The sequence below is a fragment of the Pseudopodoces humilis genome, chromosome 1, assembly GCF_049639895.1.
Source record: "Pseudopodoces humilis isolate 2021_Gansu_Grassland_sample_001 chromosome 1, ASM4963989v1, whole genome shotgun sequence".
NCBI classification, from domain to species: domain Eukaryota; kingdom Metazoa; phylum Chordata; class Aves; order Passeriformes; family Paridae; genus Pseudopodoces; species Pseudopodoces humilis.
In genome coordinates, this window is record NC_142200.1 from 124,355,674 (window position 1) to 124,367,536 (window position 11,863).

The 11,863-nt window shown below is 37.7% G+C and overlaps 1 long non-coding RNA gene across 1 annotated transcript; it reads right to left on the minus strand.

The window, feature by feature from the left end:
* Positions 1 to 2,191: 2,191 nt before the first annotated feature.
* On the minus strand, positions 2,192 to 6,586 carry LOC148185219 (uncharacterized). Its single transcript, XR_015773722.1, has 3 exons — positions 6,472 to 6,586; positions 6,294 to 6,387; positions 2,192 to 2,966 (listed from the first exon to the last, which is right to left on the minus strand). It is a non-coding gene; the product is annotated as an uncharacterized LOC148185219 (long non-coding RNA).
* Between the last annotated feature and the right edge of the window lie 5,277 nt (positions 6,587 to 11,863).

Here is an 11,863-nt window from a genome sequence, read left to right on the forward strand (position 1 = left end):
TGGTTTCACCTGAATTCAGTTAGGTGTTCATTTGCTAAATGCAATCTCCAACTTGTACCAGAGATGGCATCACAATTCAAAGGCAGGAAGTCACTCATCAAGCTTTAAGAGGAAGAGGGCATATTAAACAGAGAAAATTCACTTTCTGGTTCTCACAGCATGACAACATGTATTGTGGAGATTTTCAGAGTACAGACTGATACTCTGACAAAGAGCTGGCAAATAAAATATTTTGCATCTCTTTGAAAATTGATAGGATGATTGAGACTAACCTGGTGGATACCACACTCTAATTGCTGAAATAGGAAACCTGCTCAATTCTAATGGTTGCTGTTGACCCATGTCTTAATTTCAGACCCTCAGACTTCATTTCAGTGGCGTGGAATCCCAGAGCTGGTTCTATAGCTTGAAATTTGCATTGCATAAACAGAATACAGAAGCTCAAACACTCATCTTCAGTTACATCTCCAAAATGTCAATATCTGCAGTGATTAAGTGAGTAGAGCATGAAGCTCTGGCATTGTTGCATGTTTTTATGTGGGTTAAATCCATAATTAGAAGTGCAACTAGCTCCTATCTGAAAACCACCAAAACAGCGCCAATCTCTAGATGAGCCCATAAAGATCAGCATTTCATAAGAAACTGCATTAATTTAAGGTAATTTCTATTTGAATTAAGTTTAAAATTTAGTAGCCTTAAATTACAGTGTCATTATTATCTCTTGCTGCTGAATCAAAGTACGTCTAGTCAGACACTAATATCTGGATTCTGTTATTTTACCAGCAATAACAATAAGATATTGTTTTCTCTGTAGTTTGTTAATCACCAATATGAAAACAGTGTTCATTTATTTTACAGAAGATAATTGTCTTTGAAAACCACAAGTCAACCAGAGTATGATAGCTGTGTCTTCAAGATACTCCTTCCCACTTAGAAGGAACCATTTCATAAACCAGCACAGTTTGGACCTCGGGTCACCTTTTTGGAATACACCTGTGGAAGTAATGCTCCAAGATGTTAAAATGTCTTAAATTTAAGCTGGCAAAGATGGGTCCCCACTGAAGTCATAATTGCCAAAGAAACCATTTTCAACCAAATATTTTAGCGCAAAAATGTGTAATTAATTGTAAGAACTATAAACAAAGATTCATTCCATCTCCCTTAAGTTCAGCTTGAAGTGGAATGATCATCAGAGATGGCAGCCAAAAAACATACTCAGGTTAATTCATCTGATGGATCTTGGAAAAGCACTGTATCAAGTACTAAATGAGCACTCTTTTCAATGTGCCACTTAGAGAAATACCTTTTTTGTCCTAGCTTAAGTTTTACACCAGGCAGTCTTTAATGACTACATGTAAGTCTTAAGCTTGTCTATTACCTGTATATGTGTGTGTATATATATTAAAAATTGATCAAAATATGCAACTCTTTCCTGACAGATCTCACCAAACAAAGGACATAAGGAATTTAATCTAAATTATTTTATTTAGCAAATTGGAAAAACATTGTTGTAAATTGAGAAACTTTTTTTAAGAACTGGAATTTAATGAAACTAAGGAAACTAAATGATCAACCACATTATTAATTCAATTAACTGTGTTTTTATGTGTACAGATACTCTAGATGTCATCAGTCATGCACAGAATGTAGAATCTTAAACAGGACAGCAAAGTGTATCTGTGGCAGGCTACTGCAGCAAGAGAGTATCTACCACAAGTTAAGTCATTAGTGTTGAATATATCTTAATTATTACTTCCACTGTATAGTGAGACCTGTATTTTGTCATTCTAGTCTTACAAACATAGGGTAGTATTTTATATTTTGGAATCTGATATTTAAAAACATTAGTCATATAGAAGTGTTAGTGCTGTCTCCAAACTGTTCTCAGTGTCTGCTATGCTATTGATGAGTGTAAAAGCCAAGACAAAACTATATAAGATAGAAATATTAATATTTTGACACTATTAATATTAAAATAACATGCAGATAATGATTTTATTAGCAAATAAGAAAGTTAAGATGTCCTAACTTCAAGAGGCTGAAAGTGCTATATAAAATTTCTAGGTTTTCATGTACAAATTAAGTAGAGCTGATAATATAAATGAAAGGATTGTTTCTTTCATATTGAAGCAATTATAATTTATTTAATTTTGCCCCTTCTATATTCTTCTCATTGTGAATTCAATGCTAACTAATACTTTTTGCTTTCTAAACCAACACATTTTGGAACTATGAAAATTTACAGCTGAGAATAATTACACAGATTTATTGAATAAATAGTTATACAGAGTTATTGAACTGCACTACAGCAGACTATAGGTCTCACAGAAAAGGACTATGCAAAAAGAGCCTGCTTGAATCTTGCTTTAGCAAAGGCCTCAGGTATACATTTTATTATAATTCTGTTGTCAGCTCCCACGAACTTCAAGGTGATGAACATGCACTCAACTGCTTTGGTGCACAATTGTAGGATTCAGGTTCTTGAAATAAAGCACGTGTTTTCAGGCCATATATAACATGAATTATGGTTTACCTTAGGATGTCTGACTGCAAATTATGGGAGTTCAGAAGAAACTCAGTGAGCTGTGCAGCTGATGGCAGGGCAGAAAAGGTAACTTGGCCAAGTTTTGCAGTGTAAATTGTTCCAACTCGAGTCCAAGAAATTAAAATACCCGAGTGCTTCTTTGCTTGGACTGAAACTCCCTAGGTTGCTGCAACTGTTCCTACACATGCTGCACAAACTGTCCGTGTCTGAACAGGTTGATAGCAGCAGTCCTTCTTAAGCCTTATTGAATCCAGGAGCTCAGGAAAACAGTGCTGAAGTCTTGCAAAAGTCTCAATCAAAAGTCCTTCAAAGGCTTCCGTTTCAACGCAATTTCAGGGGGTTCCTTTCTGAGGCTAACAAGCTGTTCACACTGATGTAAAAGGTTTTTTGTCTGCTCCTTTAAAGGAATTAGTGGCAAAACCTGAAACAGAGAGGTTCCTCTGTAAATTCATGCAGCCTTTCAGACCTCTTGGGGATGAGACTTTGGCATCTGATGAGAGAAACTCAGCTGTGTCAGAGGAACACCTGCATATGCTCATGAGCATAACCACAGGTGTCTGCAAGCATGTGCAGCATCTTGGGATCTAAGTGACAGCTCAGAGTGGTTCCAGACCCTTAGTTTTCTTTTTTTGTGAGATAGGTGGCATTACAAGACTAAATAGTGTAATAAAAATTCTACCATTGATACTAGCATCTATTGAAAAATTTCTATCTTTATTATTTACTAAAGTTTAGAATAATAAGATCAATAAACAGAATTTGGACTTCAATATCCAGGCATGTATTCACATAGGCAAAATACAACTTGTGGGCAGTTACATTGTCTTTTCACTACAGCACAATTTTTTTTTTGTTTTAGCACAAATTTTCTGTGTTTTAAGAACCAGAGATTTTGAAAAAAATACTATCACATTAAAATTTATTATAAAAGCCTCATTATAAGAAATTTAAAATTTCTTATAAAAAATCCTCATCAATTTATGTATATAAATGAACACTCAAGATCAGGACAATAACTGTATTTTTCCTAACTTTTCTACAAAGTTTGTATGCATATGCTACTGTGAGTCTACGTGTTTCCCTCCTTCTTACTTCATCTAACAGGCCATCCTCCAAAATTTCCCTGTTGCCATGTTAGCTCATACTGATTTTCGATATGGCTAGCAAAACTTCAAAGTCTACTTATAACTGCCTATATAACTTGTAAGTGCCCATATAGACACATGGACTTCCTTGAAATTTTTCCATATGACCAAAGAAAAATTTCAATTTATTTTTGTGTTTTAACCTATTCATAGAATTGAGTTAATCAGAAATGCTTATGCTAAGACTTAGATCCATTTTTTAACTGATGACTTGTTAATATACATATATATGGCCAGCTGGTAAAATATAATCAAAATATTTTCAAAGAAAAGCACTCTTCTCTGAAGAAAAGTTACAATATCTCATATGCCATATTTCCAAAAACAGTGAATATCCTACAATTAAGAGTTATGAGAGAAAATTTAACTGTTTAATTCAAGAAATTACTATCAAGCTATCTATCTTTCTCATTTATAACAGTCTTTGTTAGCCTTTCATGTAATTAATCTTTCCCACACAATATGTGCTTTCAATTTATATTCCTCACTAGATACAATTACATTATCCCCAAGAAACAGGAAGCCTTCAAATTAAAAACATGCACAGGATGAAAACATAACCCACATCAAATATTCTCCTAGAGTTCAGAAACCCTAAAAAGTCCAATAAAACTCAATTGTTTCTTGTTCTTGGTCAGCCATGGATAGCTCCTGTATTCTACTCAATCTGCTGGTTACTTTGCTCATTATAGCCTACTTTCCATGTCCTTGGTCTCTAGTTCATACAGTCGAATTTGCATTTTGGCACAGCTTCACAGAGGAACTTAGGAGCTGTGGTTAAGTCTGCCCATTATTTTTTTTTTTTTTTTTTTTTTTGCTCTTGGAAGCACGTCGTTTGTCTTTCAGCTATCCTGAATAGCCTGAGGTAAAAGACACCTCAAAAGAGGATGAAAACTAGTCACCCTGCAGAGAGAGTCAACAGCAAGCTGTGCAGATGGGCTGACACCTTCCGGGCTGAATGCATTCTTAAGTCTTTTTGTGAAGTCACCTTGGCACACCCACCCAGCCTAGTAGGGAGTGCTTAGTGACAATCAGGAGATTCTACATTGTGACAGGTAAACAGACATCTGGATTTTCAAGTAGGTTTCATATGTTCTTATTACAAAAATGATCATAACCACTGCATGCATGTCCTCTAGTATGTAAACTATGAACATACCACCAAACTATGCCTTCTCTCCTTCTCCTAGCAAAATAAATGGATAAGCATTTCATCTATGAATTTCAGAAATGTAGAGCTCAAGAGTTTTCTTATTCTTCCAATTTCCTAAGCAAGTTCTAAGCTCATTATGTCTGTAGCTAGTGTGTGATATGACAGTGATGGCATTCTCTCTCCTTTGGAAGCACTCATCTAGCACTGAAATCTGATCTTGTATCAGATTTCAAATTCTGCAGTACTGAAAGGATATGTGTAGGGACATAAAGGAAACTGGTAACAAAAGAGGAAAACTTTAATACAATTGCAAAATAAAAACTTTGCACCTCCCCTGCATATCATAACACCCAGAGTGGAAATTTGTAGTGTAGAGAATGGTGGAGGGGAAAGTTGTGCCAGCTGGAATGCTTACCCAATATCAGTGGATGCTTTCTGGGTTTCTAATGGAGTCATAAGTCTTTAATAGTTTATAGAAATGTCCACACACAATTTTATTCTTGTTAGATAATTAAAACCAGCTACACACTTAATATTTTCATTTAGACTGCAGTGTAATCTTGAGCCAAATGCATCATGGTGTAGCTTCACTCATTTCATTTAATTACACCAAACCTAAAGCTGGCCTTTTATAATTGTTTCCTGACAAGAGTTTTAGAAGACTAAACTATGAAGTAATATTTATAAAGATCACTGCAAGTGCAGACTCAAAATTACTGCATTGAGTTCAAAGCTAGAGGTCTCTGGTTGAGTAATCAAATCTCTTTGTTCCAAGCATAATTGTTTGAGTCTGACTCACTTTGTCCTATTTAAAGGCTAACTGAAGACTTTCAATATTGAGGTTACTTCAATAAGCTAGTATCACCTTTTCCATTTAGCAAGCAGAGAATGATACTACACTTCATTTGCAATTTGTAGTACTAGAAAGTATTTTGCTAGATGTTAAAAGTTGTCTTTAATTTCACAATTCAAATACTCACACATATTTTTCTTTTCAGAAAAAATATGTCTTTGTATTACTTTATTCATTCTCTGCATCTTTAAAGATAGACACAAGAGCCATCACCCTTTCCCCAGCTTCTATGAAGGACCAAGTGCAAGCAATGAAGAACCTGAGAGCTCCTCTATGTTTTGGGGACCCACACCATTAGTACATACAACTAGTTAAGCTTAAACCATACTTAAAAAGGTGAATGAAATAGGTCAGGCTATAAAAAAAACAAAACATCAGTATATGCACTTAGCCACCTGTTTCCTTGCTCAGTTTCCTCTATTAATAAAAATTTTAAAAATAGTCCAAGAACAGAGAAGGCTAGCAGAGGTGTATCAAAATCACCACAGTAACACAGCTGCTTCAGCCTCAGATTAGGCAGCCAAATGATAAAAAATGGACACAAAAGCAAACCAAACAGTATGCATTATTAGAAAATGAATAGATAATGAAACAAACCATTGAGCCACAGTACAAAATTTGCACTGTAAGAGCATCTTGGAAAATGCAGGTCTGGTCTCCCTCTCAAAAAGATCCACAGAAGGCAATGACCCTTATCAAAGATATGAAATGGCATTAGAATGAGGAATAACTAAGCTTATTAGAGGTATTCCGCTTGGAAAACAAAAACCCTTACCTCTTTGTCTATGTCCTCCTACATTTAATTCTAGAAAACACTTTTTTGACAGTGCCTGTGATGGGAATGTACTACCTAGGTATTTTTCTTTTTTATATGCTTTGCTCATTCCTACAGTGCAGCTGATATAACTCCATTTTGTGCTCCTCCTCTCTCTACAAGTACTGACTCTGGCTTCTCAAGCGTGTTCTGACTCTTGCATTCTGTGGTTGCAGCTACTTTGCTGAGGCAGCTGCAAGCAAGATTAAAGACAGGTCTTACAGCACAGCTGAATCACATTGCAGATGACTGACACTCTAGAAATGAAGCAGTTTTAGTGCTGAAAATTCCCAGCTTGGTTTGAATAATACACATATTTGACAATAATTTTTTTGTCAAGATTTCCTGAGTCATATGAGTGTGAGTTCACTATGTCATAGTGCAGAAAAGTCAACCCACTGAAGCACTGCTGACCATTTCTACATTCAGTGGCTTCTGAGACTGGAGTCTTTGCCACAATGCTTCTTAGTAGCTGCCCCTCTTTGATGCCCTGAAAACGTACCACAAAGCAATTATTGTAGTTTAACCCTCGTCAGCCACCAAGCCCCAGTGAGCTTGCTCACTGCTCCCCAGTGAGAGGGGGGAGACAATCAGAAGGGTAAAAATGAGAAAACTCTTTTGTTGAGGTAAAGACAGTTTAACACAGGAAACAAAAACCACATGCACAAACAAAATAAAAACAGAATTCATTCACCACTTTCCATGCCATCCCCAGGAATCTGAGGCATAGCCCTATACTAACTACTGTGAAGAAAATTAATTCTATTCTAGCCAAAAGCATCACAGCAGTGATAGTGGCCACTCCAGGAGTCATGTGAAGATTGTCCATTTAGATACAATTTGTTCATCACATTCATCTTATGTGCTCAGTATCACCAAGTGGCACCACTGTCCAGTGCCTTCGAGATTGAAAGGTACACAAGGCCACAGCATTCTCATAATATGTTTAGAATTCCTCCTGTGCAAATGATGGCAAAAGCTCAATTAAATAAAAAAAAATAAAGAAATCTTTTTTTCTTAGACTTTGGAGAATTGTCTCTGCAATAAACTACGAGCAAAGACTATGAAACAGGCTGAGCTGTAACATCAAAACTCCCAACACTTTTTCCTGATACCCACCCCCTGTCACACAGATTGCAACAGTTTCAGAAAAGCTGTGGAAAGAATTAAATTGCTTGGGCGGGCTTTGCCTTCTAAATGTAGAATAAAGAGTTTCACTGGTTAGGCGCTGAAAAAGTGCTTCGAAATTGCAAACACTCATCAGCTTTCAGCACAAGAAAAGCTTTAAAGGTACAGTAGTCATTTTAATAGTATCTCAAGTATCCTTTTCTGATTCCAGAGGGCAACAGTGGAGAAGGGAGCATTCATTTTTCGTTAGTAGATCATACATCTGAGACAGGTGGAGTGACATGAGGGCCAGCTGTGCTCCCCAGATGCATAATTGCAGACACCCTGAGGAGCATTTACCTACTTTCCAGATGCTCACTCTTTTTTTTTATGGAACAAAAAACTTGACCACTCTATCATTAGTCCCCTTTATGCTTTATAACTGAGTAAGTCAAACTGTACAGTTGGTGATTTAGAAAAAACAAACAAACAAACAAAAAGAGTAATGAGGTCAAGGAAGTCAGCAGGAAAGAGATAATATCAAAATGAGACACAAACCTTCAGGCCAATTATCTAAGGCCTGATCTTGATAATGCTAACTTCAGCAGCTCTTCCTTCTGGGTAGACAAACACTCCCAGCTGGGTTGCCCTTGTTCAAAGTCATTAAGGATCAAGCTACTATTTTCAGAAAATATCCTGAATCTAGAAGGCCATTGACCTCAGCATTTCTCTGTGGAAGAAAAAAAGATTATTGACGTAAAATCTTTCCTACAAACTTCAGTTAGGAGAAAGATTATGGCTGCAGGAGGGCACTACAAAGATGAAATTTTGATATATATTATATACACCAGTTTGAGATAGCTTCTCTGTGGAGGTTTCCCAAGGCACATAGAGAGTGCAGAGAAGGTGAAAAAGGTGGTCATTGATGTCATTCATGTACTTGTATTGCAGGAGTGCTGACTATATGCTTGTAGCATTCACCAGCCACTACCAAAAACCAACATGATAGGAGGGCAACTGGATGGGGAGACTTTAGGACTCTGAGGTAGTTAGTCTACCCCCTCTCAAACCTCACAGATAGTGAGTTTTATGCCACAGAATCCTGATTCCTATTTCCCCATCAACAAACCAGTCCTTTCTGTCTCCCTGTCATCACACATACCATCCCCAGCTGGTCTGGCATGCCATAGTCAAGAGAGTAAGGGAGAAGATGGGATGCAACAGTAGTGCTGTGGCATATTTCAGCTGGTAGGGCACATTTGCTTGTTACAGGCTGGCACTTTGGCCTCTGCCCTGTACGTCTTCATTCACACACTCTGATATGCTATCACTTTAGGCAGATACTTCGAGGATCTGCAAATACCGTTAGCAACATTCTCTTTCAGAGCCTCTTCTATATCTTCTGCCACTGCTGTTCTGTCACTCCCAGTGCAATCTGACAAGCTGCAGACAGCAGCCGTGAACATTAGATAGTTCTTGCAAACTCACAGGGAAATGATACTGAAGAACTGATAAAAATTTTGAGTTGTTTTAACACTTAATTCCATGCAGCATTTAAGCTGCTCTGGAGACCTGAGGAGGGTGACATGACCACTGAAAAGGACTTGTAGAATGTGAACTTCCTCTGTAAGTCATCTGAGCAGCAGGATGCAGCCCAGGGTTACAACAAGTAATCACACAGGTCTCTCTGCACATGGCTAGACCACTGCTCCACTGAGATTTTCACCTTTTTCTATATATGTGGAATTGTTCTTTTTGGATGGGAAAGTGAAGAAGTACTGATATCTTGCTATGTAACATAGTCAAATATATATAATTTGCAGTCTGACAGTAAAACCATGGAACTGCATAAAGTTTATGCAGGCTGGGTTTTTTTCAGTTTGTTTATTTCTTTCCTTCTTTCTCAGACACAAAGATGATGCACAGTAGAAAGATGAACCAAACACTTGTTTGAATAATTAAACACGTGAACGTAAAACTAACCCTAATCACATTTCAAAAAAATTGTGAAAAGTTTCCTTCAAGGGAATGATGTCCCAGTCACAGATTCCTTCAAGGGACAGAGATTCCAATCCTGCATCTAATCTAAGTTGCACAGTGAGGACATATACGTTGCAGTGAGAACATATAAACTATGTCTTTATGATATTATAATTATTTGCCATTAAGATTATTACAGAATTATAGAATAATTTGTGTTGGAAGGGATCCTGAAAGGTCATCTTGTTCTGTGGATGCTGAAAGCAGGTAGGGAGCACAGTGCCTGTGTGAAACTAGTTCTCACCCTGGCCTGAGAAATCATAAGGAGGAATCCAAACAGTCCTTGGAGAAAGACAACAACCTCTGCAGGTATTATTTAGATCCTTGTTATTTACTTGCAAGGAGCAGTCAAAGGGTGTAGTACCCAATTGACCAATGATGGTGACGTGTTGGTTTAATGACCAATGAGAGTTTTACCTCTCAGACCTTCTCAGACCTGTCTATAAAAGAAGATCTGGAATAATAAAACTTTCTCTCTTGGGCAACCCAGCTAAGAGAGTCTGTGTTGTACTTTGCCGTTCCTAATATAGTGTGACATTATTCAACCTCCCAGCAGTGAGCAGGGGCAACTTCAACTCCATCAGGTTGCTCAGAGCCCCATCCAATCTGAATCTTTCCAGGGATGGGGCGCTGCCACCTCTATGGGAAACCTGTTCAGTGTTTAATTCTGCCTTCTTTAGTTTAAAGCCATTCCCCCCTGTCCTACTACAAAAGGCTCTGCTAAGAAGGTTGCCCCCTTCTTTCGTATAGGAGCCATTTAAATACTGAAAAGCTGCAGTAAGGTCACCCCAGAGTCTTTTCTACAGGCTGAACAACTGCAACTCTTTCAGTCTTTCTTCATAGGAGACATGTTCCAGTCCTTAGATAGCTTTTGTGGCACTCTCCTGGACCCACTGCATCAGGTCCCTGTCCTTCCTATGCTGGGACCCCAGAGCTGGATGCAGCACTGCAGGTGGGGCCTCACCAGGGCAGAGCAGAGGGGCAGAATCCCCTCCCTCACCCTGCTGGCCTCCCTCACTCTGCTTCGGCTGCAGTCCTGGATATGTTTGGCCTTTGGGGCCTGAGTGCACATGGCTGGGTCATGTCCTGGCTCTGATCACCAAGACCCCCAGGTCCTTCTCAGAAGGGCTGCTCTCAATCCTTTCATTGTCCAGCCTGTATTGATACTGGGAGTTGTTAAACTTCATGAGGTTTCCATGGGCCCCCTTAAGCTTGTTCAGGTCCCTCTGGATGGCATCCAGTCCCTCAGATGTGTCAATAAATACATTTTGAAAAAAAATTATGTCACCAGACAATAATAGAGAGGAACAAATGCCTGAATTGAGCAGCAATAAATAGTGAAATGTTTAGGTAAGAGGCTCTAACATCATGATGCAAAACTGTGACATCCAATAAGAGATTGCTCTCCATAAAAGATCCATATGCTAAAATCAACCCTTTAGATTGCATATATACTTCACAGTAAATGCTCAGAAAGCTTTGTGGAATGAGAAACAATAAATAGAATCAGTTATTTGGCTTTTCTAGAATTACTGATATGTTGTTAAAGGTGATACACAGTCTTCAAAGCTTCTGACAGTGAAGAAGAAGCATTTACCATTATGCTGGCAATTGCTTTTTGAGAAAATATGTGATGGTCTATATGTGTCTCTGAAAAGCACATTAAGCTGATATCAAAGTAATTCTTCCAAGTATTAATGCTGAATATCATCGATACTGATGAATATCAAGGTCTTAGTTTTTACTCTGCTTTTATATGTGCAGAGGAGTAGAAAATCAATCAAGAATGTCAGTCAGATTTTAATCACTTTAATAATTAAGTAAAGGCATTGTCCCAGCTCTCTGATACACTATTCATAAGTACACGCTGCACTTCTGTTAAGAAAGATGGTAACTCTGGTAGATCATTTACATTTGACTGGTATTTCCCAAGGGAAAAAGCTCTTGGCAGAGAAGAGAAATCAAAATTTAGAACTTATATGAAAAAGTAGTAGTAGCAGAATAAACACAATTTTTTATAGTACTGGTTGCAAGTACCATGGAAAGATGGCATTTAAGTTCTTTTTTAATGAAAAAAATGTAAAAGTCAGTGACAAGGAATAAACTGCAACAATTTTGACTTAACTTCAAAGTTTTGCATTTGAGAACCATATGGCTCATTGCCCTAAATCTGACATGAGCATCATTGAGAGTTCTATGAATGATT